Source organism: Anabrus simplex, chromosome 1 (genome assembly GCF_040414725.1).
Source record: "Anabrus simplex isolate iqAnaSimp1 chromosome 1, ASM4041472v1, whole genome shotgun sequence".
Classification (NCBI taxonomy): Eukaryota; Metazoa; Arthropoda; class Insecta; order Orthoptera; family Tettigoniidae; genus Anabrus; species Anabrus simplex.
The window spans coordinates 1,290,987,212-1,291,001,453 of NC_090265.1; positions in this window are offsets into that span (position 1 = coordinate 1,290,987,212).

Genomic DNA, 14,242 nt, shown 5'->3' on the forward strand with positions numbered 1-14,242 from the left:
TTGATATATAGCGGGATCATTTTATTTAACCAGCCTTGCTGGAAGGCGATCTTAACGGAGAACGTTTTCCGGACTTCCTGTAGTACTGCCTAATTGACAGCAATCTTTTAGACTGCTGACAGCACATCCCTGGCTACTGATGGATGGTGCACCGGCATATTATGAGTCATGGTGCATTATTTTCTCCATCTCACCTATCAATGGAGATAGGCTGACCGCGGTAGGACAATATCCTGACCTCCACGTTCGTCGAACCTCACACCGGTATATTTCTTTCTATGGAGACCATCTCAACTGGCTACAAAGCATTGTGGTCCTTCGCAGAAAAATTATCGCTGATTCCCGTAATGTGACACCACAGATTCTATAGCGGGTACATCACGATCCTAAGCGGCGTTTTTACCATTCCATACGCTCCGAGTGTGTATTAGCTGAACTGGAGAGATGAAGAAAGACAGCACTGAAGTCTGTGTTGAAGTGGTGCACCATTGTTTACTAGATTGAATGTAAGTGAAACCAGAGCAAGGGATAGAAGATTAGTGGCGGCGATAAGGACCGCGCAGACCCAGCTGGGCGAGGGGGCCCTTGGCTTGTGAGGGGCTCATGACTGTTTCTTCCTCTTTCTTGTCCGATGGTACGAATATCCTCTCTATTCCCATTGAGCGATAAAGAACACACAGCTACTTTCGAATTACATCAATTATGAGGACAAAAATATATTTCCATTTACGCTTTTCATCTTAAAATTGGTTCTCGATTGTTCTGTTTTTCTTTCTGGTAGAATAAGTTAGTGAAGCGGTTAGTCACGGTAATTTTACAGCTGAAGCCCGGTTTAGATTTCTGGTTGGTTCGTAAGCAGTTTTGGCTGGTCAAAGCAGGAGCTTTGTAGTCGAAAGGTCAGATCACTGGTCTTGGGTTTGATTTCCAGAAGATCATAGCCGCGAATGGTGAATTCCTCGTGCTCGGGGAATTGATGTTAGTAGGCTACCTGTCGTACTTCATTCCTCTTCATCTGTGTTCATAACATTATCACAGATACACACAAAATTCTACGCATACGATAGCACAATATGATATCAACTTTTATTTAAGTGTAGGTGATGCATGTTTCGTAGTTTAATTATGCACACTCGCTCCACTACTAGCTAGTTCCACCCAGTTCACCACTGCTCTCTGAGGAAAGGCATACTGACCTAAAACTTGCAGCCTACTATGTGAATCTCATCTCAACACACAACTCCCCAGTTCATATCCGAAACTGGAGTAAGTGGTATAAAGGACATTATCAGCTTCAATACTCTTATGTCAGAGCGTTGATGTGCTATTTGGATCTATCAATGTATTCAAGAGGTAGCGGGTTCAAATACCACGTTGGCTCTCCTGCAAATGCCTTTCTCATTTTCATTACCGGGAACGGTACTCTTATGAAATTCGCATACATTTTCTTTCCGAAGTATTAATAAAATATGAGCTAAAAGGAAAACTACGAATAAGAGATTCGGCGCCTTAAATGCGTTGTACATATTTATTATTTATATTCTTCTTCTTCTTGTTATCGTCGTTGCGTCTTTTCATTGTAATGATATATAGCTTTGCGCTACGAAATAAAATCGTAACTTTCCTTATTACGAAACGAGGGAGCCATTTTCAATTATTGCAGTGCGGCGGTGGGGGTGGATCTTCCTAGCGCCGCTACTGCGGAATATCCTACGAAAAATCCGTATTAATTTAATAACATCGTGTACCTGCAATAGTACAGTATTAGGGCAATAAAATAGGATTTTTTTATTTTCAAAATATTAATGTATTTACAGTTTACTGTAAAAAACCCCCATTACTATATCGCGTACAGAGACATTACAATGAATTTTCAAATACCTAAAATTTCGCATGTTTCATTATCAATATTTAGGTGTAAGAAAAATATATGATGTCCTTAGCAAGGAACCGGTTTTGGATTTCATGTCTTGGATACTAAGAATTGTGTTTTAATAAACGATAGAGATATCACATTAATAATTCCATGGACTACTTTTCTAATATAAAACACTTTCACTGCCCGTAGTATACATCACATTCGCTCAATTCGACAATTTAACGTGCTTTCATTGGTCGTATTCAGGATAATTAATACGCATTTTGACCAACACACATCACTGTACTTACAGAGCCGTAGCACATTTCTGAATTCTTCAAACTCCTGTAGCATGCAACCAACTTTACCACTGCAACAACGATATAACTTGAAGAAGTGGTTGGAGATTCGGGAAAACTCTGTATGATAAATAGCAAATCTCAAGAACATGCATTTCAATTTTAGACTACAGTCTATGAAAATGATGCGCAGCAGAAAATGTCGAACTATTTAAATGTCAGAGTAATAGTAGTTAGCATCTTGAAAGCCTTCCTTATTAAGCAGCAGATGAAATTACAAGTACACAACAAGTTGGCTAAAATCTCTGCCATGAAAGACAGGGAAAAGTCGACACTTCATAGTAGTGACGTCAGGAGAAAGCTAATTCATGCGGAGGACAGTACTGGTAGCTGGAAAGGAAACTTTTTACAAACATTTTCATGATACTTAGAACGAAACGATTTCCTACCACTATCCATAATTCTGTGGCTTGGTTCTAAAAGGGCCAATGTCATTTTTTATCGAAATTGAGATATTAACTGATAACAACGCGTTTCATCCTGGTTTGCAACATGTTAAAAGGGCCAATGTCTCTGTTAACTACTAAACGAACAGTTAACGTTTAATTAAATAAGCCCTTGCCAATAATGTTAGATTACCAATAAAGATTAGAGACCTGGGAATTTTTAAAGAATACAATAGAAAATATTAGCGATTAAGAAGGTGACTTCAACAAAGGACGTATAAAGATATGTAAAGTTAGTTGTTGAAAAAAATAATTGGAAAACTGTAAGCAAAACTTCAAATGCTCATAGCTCAAAAAATGGTTTTTTGACATTGGCCCTTTTAGAACCAAGCCACAGAATTATGAAAAACAATAGGAGGATGAAGAATTATTTGATCCTACAGCGAGTCCTAAAATATAAAATACTGAAGAAAACAGAACTTAAGGAAGAAGAGCAATAATAACTAAGAACATTACAGATCATTAAGCAACAATACATCTTGGATGTTGACGATAGTGGTCACACAGTCTAGGGATAGCGTGGCTGCCTCTTATTTGGGATCACCAGGTTCGATTGCCGAATACGTTAGGATATTTACCTGGATCAGAGGGCTGGTTCGGGGTCCATTCAAACTAAGTGAATCAATTGAGCAACTCTCTCACGGCGAGGTAGCGGCCTCGGTCTCGTAAGCTAAGAATAACCACAGAAGATTCGTCGGGTTGACCACACTTCTCCTCATAGTCTGTAGAACTCCAGACTGAGCAATAGTCGCTAGGTAGGCCAAGGTCCATCAGGGCTGTAGCGCAGTATGGTTTGGTTTTAGTTTGGCCTAATGAACAATCGTTTGACCATTGACCAGAGGAATCAAGCGTTGGGTTTTGGATTTGAAATACATTCTAGGAAAGGTATGAATAAAATTATTCACGCCCACATTATTGTTTGGGTCGCCAGTTCTTAGGCTGGTTTGATGCAGCTTATACAGCTTTCCATGCTATCCTATCCTGTACTAAACTTTTCATTTCAGCGTAACTAATACATTCTACATCTACTCTAATATGTTTGCTATATTTATGCCTTGGTCTACTCCTACCGTTCTACCAACTACACTTAAATTGTTCACGTTTTGGATGTCTTAAGATGTGCCATATCATTAAATCGACGCTGTTTGGGCAATAGGTCATATCTTCTTATCGTAAAGCATTCTAGAAATGTATATTTGCATGACTTATTTACGAACTCCTACAGCATAATGTATTTGAGGTTCATTTTCCTTTAACATATTTTTTAATGTTATTTGTTCGTGGCGTCGACCTCTGAAGATCTTTTGCCACTACTTTCACCATAAGATAGGAACCTGTGTGTAAGTGAAATTTAGGAAGTGTAGCGTGTTGAATGTGAGGAAAGGAACATTAAGGACGACACAAACACCCAGTTCCCAGGCCAGGGATGTTAATCATTACTATTTAAAATCCCCGACCCGGTCGGGAATCGAACCCGGGGCTGCTGGGTGACAGGCGGACGCGTTGTCCCTACACAGCGGGGCCTGACTCCTTTAACGTTAGCATATGAAAATGAACAAATCGGAAACTGTTTTGATGGACTGCACATCCATATGTGGCTGGGAGGCGTACCGGTCTTAGGGAAAATAATAGATAGGAAGACTATTGTGAGATATGACCTTTTGACCGAATAATTTCGCCAAATCGTTCTCATCTTGCCGATTTACCAATTCAGTATCTATTCATTCGTGATTCATCTACCCACCACACCTTCAACATTCTTTTGCAACACCAAATTTCAAAATCTTTCCTTTCTTAGTTATTGTCTGTTTCATTTCCATATAATGCCACGCTCCACACGAAAGTATTCGAAAACTTCCTATTTCCAATATCAACGTTCGAAGTGAGGACATTTCTTTTTAAAACAAATATCTTTCTTTCTTTCTTTCTTGTGCTAGTCTGCATTTTATGTCCTCTATGGCCTAAGTAACAATATTCTTGTACTTCCTTTAAGATTTTATTTCCTAGTCTAATATAACCTGAATCACATGACTTCGTTCGACTGCACTCCGTTACTTTTGTGTCGGATTGATTTACTTTCATCTTGTATTTCTTCTCCAAGGCTGTGTTGATACCGTACCGGAATTTATCCTCATCGTCCGCTGACTTAGATAAAGTAAGAATATCATCGGTAATTCTGAGAGTTTAGATTTAATCTCTTTGGATTCTGATTTCCTTTACAAATTCATCCTTTCTTTTCTTTACCACCTCTTCTATATAAATATTGAACAAAAAGGCATTGCTTTGGAATCGGAGATTTGTATAATGGCCTATAGGTTTATTCCTTGACATTTCATAAATTATGCTATTTCACCCATGTATTGGAAATCAATCTTCTATCCTTTATTCCCTTAAGGTGCACGACCTGTAGAAAATCCATATATTTTGACTGGTCAAATCCTCACTGTCTTATATTTCCTTTATTATATTCTAAACCCATTGACCTTTTACATTTGAGATAATTTAGTAAATTTCGAAGCAGTGAGGACAAGAGTAATACAATTCTTATAGTTTGAAAGGCAACTATACCTTGTAGAAGCACAGGACATTGTACAGTATTGTCCTGTTACAGTGTTTCAGACATTGTTAGAATTTGTTTCTAATTTTTAAGCAAGCATTTTGCCTTCGCGGTACAGATTTTTGGCCTTAACTCATAAGATACAAGCTTTAATTCGAGAGCAGGATATTCAGGTTCGTTGTTAACATTACATGCATTACATTAACGTCTTAAATTTTAAAAGCGATGGTCGCAGCCTTGTATAATGTTAAGGATAGATTGAAATTTCCAATGTCTACAATGATTAAGTGTCCCATGTTCATTCTTTCATATTTCAATACATAATGTGATACCTATCTAAAAGTCGATTTATCTGAGTGCAATCAGTTGATGTAGTGTAAAATACTTGTCACTTACCAGTTTTCTCAGCAGTAAAGTACACGGGGTATATTGGTTTTCAGTTTAGTTTCCACTTTATTTAATTTCTGTTACATTATGCCATAATTCCTAACGATGTGTTCGACGGTAAATTGACGTAATAAGTCGATCACATTTGTGACCAAGTTCTCCAAGACAGGAATAAGAAACTAGAGAGTTTATAGGTCTGAGTCCCAGCGCTGATAGCTGTTATCCTGAGTTATATGCTCCAAGAAATTTCCTCACTCATGAGAGATACATATCGGGTGGGATGGAAATGGGTAACTTGTTATAATTTAAAGGCCGCTATATTAATTTTCCGTCGCAACAAATACACTATCAATGACTCTAGAGGTCCCAAAACAGCTTTTTGCGTACACAGGTATACTAGGATCATGGATGATACATGAACTTCCTGGCCTCTGATAAGAAGTACTACCTACACTACCACCGCTACAAGAACAATGACAGCAAAAAATAAGGCATTGATCACGGAGGCGAAGCGTTGTTCCGGCTCCCTTATACACTGTATATTTCTTAACTAATGAATCATCACATGCTGGAAATACGACCGTCGCTCTTCTGGTAAACTAAAATGACAGCGTTACAGCTCCTTATAACGCTGCTAGGTCGTACTATCACCCTCGCCAGGTAGAAAACGAGTAGCAAACATATGTTCCGTGCGCTTTGTGCCCCCGCTCCTTCCTACATGTCGACACGGTGTCATGATTCTTTGAGCGATAGTGCGATTGAAACCATCATAAACTGGAATTCATGATCCGAACTGGATGACAGCAGTGATGATGAATTCAGGTAAAGATACATACCCAGTTACGTTTATATTAGCAATATGCCTCTCTGTTTACCCAATTGTCTCGAACTTTATCACACAGAATCAACATTTTCTTAATTGTACCATAAGGGGGTGGGGTGTGGGACTCGTGTTCATAGTGCAGCTCTTTTCAGGAACACCCCTAGTAGATCTGAGCTACATGTACCATTTCAACTACATACCAGCCCTCCTGCCATTCGTAAATTTCTGTCATTAACGACAATTGAACCCAGGCCCCGAGGGCGGCAGCTAATAACACTAACTGTTACGCTACTGAGGTGGACACTGTAGGAATAGAATTACCTTTACAAATCTCATTTTGTTTTTTAGATAGCATATTAACACTAATGTAACGAATATGTATGTAAATATGAAAAATATTAATTACATGCATGATTCGAAATAAACTTTATTTCCATTTAATGGAAATTATAAAATTTCTAAAACGTGACAAATGTATTGTCCGTTTTCATATTTCATTATCAAAAGTAAGGGGACCAAATGAGTTCGGCACTGAGCAGATACTTACAGTATAGAATCCAAAAAGAAAAATTAATTTAGCTAAAAGTGTTATAGAGCCTCAAAATATGGCTCAAATACTGAGTATTGTATCTTACTGGGTCGGCATATAAAATAAATCACTAAATAAAGGGAGATACCACGAACTAAGCCACCGTTTACCATATTTATTGTCCTCTTTTGACCTGGCTAGTTCAGCGGCATCGCCCGCGCAACGTCCGTAATTTGGTCTCCAAGAACCACTAAATAAGATCTCTTAAAGGTGCGAGTAGGACAGGAATTGCATTTGTATGAGTGAGGTCTCAAGTGAAACAAATTTGATTGAAATAGTTTAATACGCTATAACATAAAAATTGGATAAGAAAATAAATTCCCTGAAATAAATCACTACAATTTCTAATTTTAGTGTTATTTGCATCAAGTGTCACATGGCATTGCCTGCCTAAACAAGTCCAAAATCATTCATCTTGGACTCCGTGTGCCATGTACATAAAAGTTACACTGGTACATGAGGAAAGCAACAGAAACGTGTGCATATACACTGACTGACAGAGCAAATGCAACACCAAGGAGGAGTGGTTCGAAAGGGATGAAAGTTGGGGAAAAAACAGAGTCGGCACGGAAGAATAATTGATGTTTATTTCAAACTGATATGCAGGTTACACAATGCGCACGGCATCTACTCAGTAGGATGTAGGACCACCGCGAGCGGCGATGCACGCAGAAACACGTCGAGGTACAGAGTCAATAAGAGTGCGGATGGTGTCCTGAGGGATGGTTCTCCATTCTCTGTCAACCATTTGCCACAGTTGGTCGTCCGTACGAGGCTGGGGCAGAGTTTGCAAACGGCGTCCAATGAGATCCCACACGTGTTCGATTGGTGAGAGATCCGGAGAGTACGCTGGCCACGGAAGCATCTGTACACATCGTAGAGCCTGTTGGGAGATGTGAGCAGTGTGTGGGCGGGCATTATCCTGCTGAAACAGAGCATTGGGCAGCCCCTGAAGGTACGGGAGTGCCACCGGCCGCAGCACATGCTGCACGTAGCGGTGGGCATTTAACGTGCCTTGAATACGCACTAGAGGTGACGTGGAATCATACGCAATAGCGCCCCAAACCATGATGCCGCGTTGTCTAGCGGTAGGGCGCTCCACAGTTACTGCCGGATTTGACCTTTCTCCACGCCGACGCCACACTCGTCTGCGGTGACTATCACTGACAGAACAGAAGCGTGACTCATCGGAGAACACGACGTTCCGCCATTCCCTCATCCAAGTCGCTCTAGCCCGGCACCATGCCAGGCGTGCACGTCTATGCTGTGCAGTCAATGGTAGTCTTCTGAGCGGACGCCGGGAGTGCAGGCCTCCTTCAGCCAATCGACGGGAAATTGTTCTGGTCGATATTGGAACAGCCAGGGTGTCTTGCACATGCTGAAGAATGGCGGTTGACGTGGCGTGCGGGGCTGCCACCGCTTGGCGACGGATGCGCCGATCCTCGCGTGCTGACGTCACTCGGGCTGCGCCTGGACCCCTCGCACGTGCCACGTGTCCCTGCGCCAACCATCTTCGCCACAGGCGCTGCACCGTGGACACATCCCTATGGGTATCGGCTGCGATTTGACGAAGCGACCAACCTGCCCTTCTCAGCCCGATCACCATACCCCTCGTAAAGTCGTCTGTCTGCTGGAAATGCCTCCGTTGACGGCGTCCTGGCATTCTTAGCTATACACGTGTCCTGTGGCACACGACAACACGTTCTACAATGACTGTCGGCTGAGAAATGACGGTACGAAGTGGGCCATTCGCCAACGCCGTGTCCCATTTATCGTTTGCTACGTGCGCAGCACAGCGGCGCATTTCACATCATGAGCATACCTCAGTGACGTCAGTCTACCCTGCAATTGGCATAAAGTTCTGACCACTCCTTCTTGGTGTTGCATTTGCTCTGTCAGTCAGTGTAAAAGACAACTAAAATTAAAATTATTCCCAATTTCGGTCATATAATCCACAAGAATGTTTAGTTTTAGATTTTCTGATACCCCAAAAAAGGCATTGAAGCTAATATGAACCCGATCTCATAATCAAAGCTGAGGATTGAACCTCTCAAACCCTAAAATGCGTACGACATTTCCTCTTAGCAATTTACAATAAAATGACAAACACGAACATTGAGACACAATGAACAACAACAACAATGAACAAATCACAAATATTCCACAGGATCTGAAATAAACACACAAAATACACACTGATCTTGAGGGATTCATGATGTAATCGCATATCTGGGTCATCTTTTGCGGCGACGTTCAATGACCTTACCTATACTGGGGGAATGGCAAAGCCGTCTTCCCCTCGCTCTTTCAAAAAATAGCATTCAACTGTCTGCAGATACACATAGCTACACGGCAAAGCCTCTTTCATATCCGCTTATCGTCACATGGCTAACGGGTACCCTTCCTGGTTGACAGTACAAGACAGCACTCAGCTAAGCCAAATCTCATCCCTTCGCTAAGAAACTCACCATACTGCGGGCGCTTATGGCGTCTCAGTAACAAATAATAACATATCTCTCTGGTCTGGAATCATTTTCCTCAGACGCATAACTCACAGGCCTACATGCTTGACCTTACTTCAGGTCATCCGGAATATCCGGGATATAATCAGTAAATATCTTTTCTTCATGCAACGGACCCCGGTTCATGTGCATATCCATGAGTTAGCTTGCCGCAATTGCTTCGAAAACCTTTAATAGTGCTGCGTTGGGATTAAATATCCTCAGCTTCCTATTCATATCTGTAAAGTTCATGCACATAAACATAACATGCAATTCCTATTCTTTAGGTCGCTTGGCACTCCAGTAAGAGTCTCCCCATTCGATACTTATAAGGCAGCTTCGTCTTTTAATTTTCAGTGATCCTAGCTCCACAAGCTTCCATACATTAATCCTCAATAAGAATAACACTACTTTACATGACTATAGAACAAACCTAATTCAAACCTAAGACCCTAGTAACCGTACACAGTTGATTCAAAGCTAATAACACAGAGAACACATGCATTAGTCCTAAGCATATTTAAATGATCGCCGTTAAGGCATAATGAACGTTTATTTACAAAAAGAAACATGTGAAGCTGAACTGTTCCTCTCTCATACTAAATCTCTTCGAACTTATCTGTTAGATTGCGACCTCACGGATCCTCCATGCAGACTGAGTAAGGAATTAGCCCAACATTTCGCTAATCTCGTCTTGGGCTGCTGGTTCTCGGTTCAGTTCCATGGTATGGTCTATCATGCTGCCGTCTGCTTGAGTGCTGGTTTTGTAGGAATATCTCGTACTTAATCAGCTATTGTCGTAGGTACCGACAATAACTGCAATGTTACGCTCACAGTTAAGATGCCTGTTTGCGCACTCCCTTCACTCTTAGTTCAGAATATCGTGGGTTAGTACTGAAGAAACTATAGAACATGTCTCCCATCTGGGCTTATAGTTCATCCCGTGGAGCTTGTAATCGTAAGTAGAAAGTATTTGTTAAAAATTGTAGTACGAATCTGCGCACTAATATCTAATATTAAAATATACTTCATAGCTCCGTGTAATTGCTATTGCCCCAGGCTAAGGATGATAAAATTGGCCAACACTGTATATTCTAACACTAGCTTCGTGTGATTGCTACAACGTCACGACGCATCCTGTCTCACCGGCTGTCTTCCAATAAAACCCATCTCCTCTGAGTGCTCCTTTATATGTTCTTGACAGAGACGCCACACATGGGGAAGCCCTATGATACAAACACTTCTCCTCAGTGCAAACTAAAGATTGTTTCCCAAGATGATCCCGCTAAAATCATACTAAATAAGGCAATTACACTTAGTACATCGGATCAGCCGAAGCACAGAGTAAATTATTTCAAAATTTCCTGTTATTTTAACTTTGCCGAAATTTGTTTACATGAGTAATTACCGTCTTTCATACCTTGACAGGCCTGAACATGCCATGTTTCTTCTTATAAGTGTGGTATCTATGAATTCCCAGACAGTATTCGAATCGTTCTATCCTTTTCTCCGGCTTCTTCGCTCTCTCACACATCTTGCCACGTCCAGTCTAGCTTCCTTTGCCCCTCTTTGAGCTCGAAGCTTCTTTTCACGCCTTTCCATTTCCGACTCCCTGTACAGCGTTCCTGATACGTTGAAAGTAGCTCTATCACCATGAAACTATATCGTCGCTGGAAAGGTAAAAGGTTGTATTCCACAAAGCTCTTCCTATCCATTATTCTCCTTAAGACTGGTCACGCCTCCCAGCCAAATATGGATACGCAGTCCATCAGAACAATGTCCGTTGTGTTCGTTTTCCTATGTCGACAATTAAACGAAAATGAACCTTACATGCATTGTACACTAGGAGTGCGTCAATACGTAATGCAAACGTACATTCCTACAGTACGGTACTGTAAGGTTCATTTTCCTTTACACATGGGCATAGGAAAATGAACACAACAAAATTTGTTCTGATGGACTGCATATCCATACGTGGCTGGGAGGCGTGACCAGTCTTAAGGAGAATAATTGATAAGAAGAGCTTTGTGGAATACAACCTTTTACCTTTCCAGCGACGATATGGTTCAGAACGTTACAAATAAAAAATGAAAACCTACAACCCGTTTTCCAGTCATTGACCGGGTCAGGAATGAAATGAATGAATATATAGGCTATTAGCACGATGGGGTCGCCACTCCCAAAGTGATTTTATTAATGACTGTTTGATGCTGTGAAATGAGAATGGAGAGTGTTGCTGGAATGAAAGATGACAGGTAAAACCGGAGTACCCGGAGAAAAACCTGTCCCGCCTCCGCTTTGTCCATCACAAATCTCACATGGAGAGACCGGCATTTGAACCATGGTATCCAGCGGTGAGAGGCCGACGCGCTGCCGTCTAAGCCACGGAGGCTCAGAACGTTACAAATATCCTAGCGTTAAATGTCTTATGAACATAATGGAGTAATAAAAGAAGAAAGGAAAACCGGAGAATCATGTGTAGACGAGTAATGTATGTAGAACTGAATATGAACTTGAACTTTGCTTTCGTTTTAAGTCTTTGAACGGGGAGTTGAAGAAACTAGGGACAATGGCAAAGCTATATAATATCGTCGCTGGAAAGGTAAAAGGTTGTATTCCACAAAGCTCTTCCTATCAATTATTCTCCTTAAGACTGGTCACGCCTCCCAGCCACGTATGGATATGCAGTCCATCAGAACAAATTTTGTTGTGTTCATTTTCCTATGCGCATGTGTAAAGGAAAATGAACCTTACAGTACCGTACTGTAGAAATGTACGTTTGCATTACGTATTTACGCACTCCTAGTGTACAATGCATGTAAGGTTCATTTTCGTTTAATTGTCGACATAGGAAAACGAACACAACGGACATTGTTCTGATGGACTGCGTGTCCATATGTGGCTGGGAGGCGTGACCAGTCTTAAGGAGAATAATTGATAGGAAGAGCTTTGTGGAATACAACCTTTTACCTTTCCAGCGACGATATTATTGTCAGGGAACGAACTCTGAACACCATGCAGCAAACTGTGAGAATATGAATAAGGGTTTCATAAAGTCCGCTGTAATTTTAAGTTTCGGAAATACTTAAAAATCTATGTTTGATTAATTAGTAAATATCTGTCCCAGAAGGATTTATGGGATACATTTATGAGAAGATTATATTTTTATATGTTTTCTTTTCTTGGAATACAGTATCTCTAGTACTTTGATGTATAAATGACAAACAGCAGGTATAAGTAGCGTTTACAATAAACAAATGCTCTCCTCCTAGTTGGTGATCATCGACTATAGGAAGGGAAGGCAATTATATTCACTCATTTATTCATTAATTTGTCCTTTCATTCAGTCTTCTGTACGCATTTTAAAATGTAATTCCTATAATCAGTTATACAGAGGCTAACAATCTTGACATATATAGCGAAAAAACTCACGAAGAACAATTGTATATTAATTCTGCTGAAGTTGGTACCATTGGGTACTGAAAACCAAGGTCAGACAAATCTGATATGATATCACTCTCCTCCGTATACTCAGTCATAAACCGAACTGAACCCCACAGCAGGATCCTCCAATCATCATCATATCGACGGCTTACTTCTAAAACCTCGTATCTCGCAATGCTTTTTCTACCCATTATTTTCCTTAAGACTGGTCACGCCTCCCAGCCACATATTGATATGCAGCCTATCAGAACGATTTTGGTTGTGTTCATTTTCCTGTGCTAATGTGTAAAGGAAATTGAACCTTAAATGCATTATGCATTAGGAGTGAGTAAATACGTGATGAAAACAACATCCCTACTATACAGTATGGTAAGGTCCATTTTCCTTTACACATCAGTATAGGAAATTGTTCACAATGAAAATTGTTCTGATGGACTGCATATCCATATGTGGCCGGGAGGCGTGGCCAGGCTTAAGGAAAATAATGCGTAGAAAGTGCATCGGGATATACGAGGTTTTAGAAGTAAGCCGACGATATAAGAAAAAATATGAGCAACATTGATCCTTGATGGAACACGTAAAGAAAGAACCTTGAAGCTGAGTATTTTGAGATCAAGGAAGCCTGTTTGTTTTGATATGTGAATACTATTATTGTATCATTGTCTTTCTCTCATAGTACTTCACGAGAAGATGCATGATTTTCAAAGTGATAATCCGTCGCTCTCTTTCGGGAAGATCGAGTTCTTGGCACATATATTTTCTCTTTCTGAAGGTTGTGGATTGCATGCATCTTTAGACGGAACACATGATGTAGCAACTGTTTATTTATGGCGTCTTTGTTACTGCATAGTATGCAAAATAAACTGTCCAGAACAGACGTGCCTCACTACTACGCAATGAGAAATGGAAGCAAGTATTGTAAGCATAGATTAATAAATATCTGTATATCTATCTATATAGATATAAAATAACATGTCCTGACTGACTGACTGACTGACTGACTGACTGACTGATTGATTGATTGATTGATTGATTGATTGATTGATTGATTGATTGATTGATTGATTGATTGATTGATTGATTGATTGATTGATTGATTGATTGATTGATTGATTGATTGATTGATTGATTGATTGATTGATTGATTGATTGATTGATTCATAATCGCCGAGTCAAAGCTACTGCACATAAAGAAATGGAATTTTGGGGATTCATTTATATTAGAGTGTAGGTGCTCACTAAGTGAGGATTTTTGGATATTCCGTCACTAATGGGGTGAAA